Below are 2,352 nucleotides of genomic sequence, written 5' to 3' on the forward strand. Positions count from 1 at the left end.
TATGGTGAGGGGCGTAACATTTCTGTCACACGCTTGAGGAATTCGGCCAATCACAACACACTGGATAGCTGGCCAATCAGAACACACTCTTTTTCAGACCGATGAGCTTTGTAAAAAATCGATGCGTTTCAGAAAGGCGGGGCATAGAGGAGAAACAATAATGTACAGTATTTGGAAAATAATGTGTTTTTTGAACCTTAAACCGCATAAACACATTTCATTACACCAAATACACAAAATAATGTTCTTTTTAGCAGCATCATATGACCAGGCAACAGATAGGTAAACAGAATAGGTAAAAAACTACTAGATATCACCATACTTCCCCAGCTGATTGATCAAGACAGTTTTTGTAGGCCTACTACACGTTTTGTGAAAAGTTGTTTAAATATGCAAATGCTGCATTATCAAATTAAAAATGCAGTAAATTGCATAAACTTATTTTTATGATGTCTGATAAAGGCCTTGAAATGTCATTGCTTTTTAGAAATAAAGAGTTGCACTTTTTCTAGAGTAGAAATCTGAGCTTTGGATAAAGCCAATTGTTTCATTTTGATGAAGGTTACAGAGGGGATTTTGGATATGCGTTTTTAACGCTACATAAATCACTTTAAAGATACAATGAACTTATAATACATGCAACTAAAATGTACAGATGCAAATAGATGAAATATAAAATAAACACTTGAATGTGTATTTTGGAGGTTTTCTTTCCACTAGTCTGAAAGAAGACATGTTATGAAAGCAAAATAGCTTCAAATCTTACAATTTTTCATGACCAGTGCAAAAAATAAATAAATAAAAAAGAAAGAAAATGTGTTTTTGCCTATTGTCTTGTATGATATGCAACAACAGCAATACAACACATCAGATATTCAGCTGTTGAGTCTGGTTACAGTAACAAAACATGCCATGATAATACTATGTTGTTATTGTTTTGTCAAGTATTTTGGAATACCATTGGAGTTGGAGGAGTGACCTATGAATTAATAATTTGCTTTTGATTGTTATTGTTGTTAAATGACAGCGCTGGCATCATCTGAATCAGCAGGTTCTCTCTCTTTTTAATTTGATGTATATTATACTACATGTATAATATACAACCTCTGTGACAATAGCACTCTTTCTACTTGATGTAAATTTGCACTGACCACATGTTTATGTGATCCATTAAAAATGAGTCAGTTGCTTCCTTCTACAGTCTTTTATGTTTCTCTATTTAAGCTTGTGAGTGTGTCTACCATCTCCTTCTGCATGGTTTATAACAAGCCGGGCTTTGCTGTCAAAGGAGTAAGATTGAAATATAAAACTGGCAAGAGCTCTGCAAAGTTCACCGAAAGTATGCACAACCACTTTTCGAAACATTTCAAAATCCCGCAGTTTCGCCGCTAGATGGCGTTGACCTGGTGAACCCATAAAGAATGTCAAATGTTTTGAACAGTTTAATAATTTCGATTTATTCATTATAATTCCGTTTATTTGTTATATTTTAATATTTATGCGTGTATAATACAAAACGGATAATGATCTAATTGACCTAGTTTGCCAAGCTCTGTCTAATAACACATAAAACAAACCCTACACGTTAATAAAAGAGCTCAGATTTTACAGAACCTTCATATTTAATGGTATTGCATTATTTGTAGATTACAATTTCACTAAAACATTTGTTTGTGAAAGGTGTATTTACATTTTTTCTGAGGTTACCTTTTTGACCAGCAGGTGCCGCTAGCCTGCGGTAGTTCGTACGCTTGGAAACAGAGAGTGAATTATTTATTTATTTATTAGTTCCATCAGGGGAGGGTTTAGTGATTTGGGGGCCCCAGGCAAAATACAGGAATGGGGCCCTATACTCATCTACAACCTTGAGGTTTCTTTCACTGTTGCTCGCTGCTGCACGACCGTGTCCCATAGTTGTGTCCAATCTTTTAGATTTTTCATGTACATGTTATAAATAAATGATTTCTTTAATGTTGTAAATCCCTTGTTCATATTTAAACAGGTTATAATAGTATTAGAGTAGGTTGGACACTAGGTGGTGCGTTGGGGTAATTTTCACGATGCAATTGTCTACACAACGCAAGGCTGTCTAATTCTAAACTTTAAAATATACATTTATTTTTTATTTATTTTAATTAACATTTAAATTAAACTGAAGGAAATTATATATTTACATGCTTAAGGATTATTTCAACCAAACATGAAGTGTGCCTGTGTGGAACGTGACTGTGCATGGTCCTTCTTGGGTCCTTCACAAAAAACGAGTGAGCGCTATTTAAAAAAATTAAAATAGGCCCTATATAATATGCACTGTTGCTTAGTATTAAAATTATAGCTTCAGATGCATGATAT

Source organism: Sinocyclocheilus grahami, unplaced genomic scaffold (genome assembly GCF_001515645.1).
Source record: "Sinocyclocheilus grahami isolate Dianchi unplaced genomic scaffold, SAMN03320097.WGS_v1.1 scaffold695.1, whole genome shotgun sequence".
NCBI lineage: Eukaryota > Metazoa > Chordata > Actinopteri > Cypriniformes > Cyprinidae > Sinocyclocheilus > Sinocyclocheilus grahami.